At 39.1% G+C, this 512-nt stretch overlaps 1 protein-coding gene across 1 annotated transcript in view; it reads right to left on the reverse strand.

Annotated features, from left to right (window-relative positions):
* The window catches only part of nr3c1 (nuclear receptor subfamily 3, group C, member 1 (glucocorticoid receptor)), a 17,287-nt gene that overhangs the window by 4,696 nt on the left and 12,079 nt on the right, over window positions 1-512 (reverse strand).

Consider the following 512-nt stretch of genomic DNA (forward strand, 5'->3'; position numbering starts at 1 on the left):
TTAATGAGGAAGGAAATGCATTCATGTTTTACCAACAAAAGACAAAACATCAATTATAACTCTGACCTCTACCGTCTGTGGAAAGTGTTACATTAAAATTATCTTAAGTGTCACAAAATAGCTGCACAGACATTTTAGCCAAACCCACATTCTGTATGTCTACAGTATGCTATTTAGATTCTGCCTACCTCTACTCTGCGCTAACACTTTAAATAAATAAACTACACAGATAGACTACACATACGTATACGCCCATCAGAGTCAATGTGTTCCTTGTGCTTGTTTTTCCTCAACTTTGCTTTCGTTCCCAACATCATGAGTGAAGAAAAGTGAGTCCATTGTGCCCGTTTGGGCCTTTAAAGCCTAAATTATCTCAAGATCTGTGGTTGCATCCTAAATCCAGTGGTTGTCATAAAACAGCCCTTCTTCTTTTGACTGAACCACAAACGTTTCCAGACCCAGTCAGCGATTGCTGTAGAGTTGCACTTTTTCAAAACTGCCACTAGAGAGCA

This window comes from Morone saxatilis, unplaced genomic scaffold (assembly GCF_004916995.1).
Source record: "Morone saxatilis isolate NCDOM2014 unplaced genomic scaffold, NCSU_SB_2.0 Contig22, whole genome shotgun sequence".
Taxonomy (NCBI): Eukaryota; Metazoa; Chordata; class Actinopteri; family Moronidae; genus Morone; species Morone saxatilis.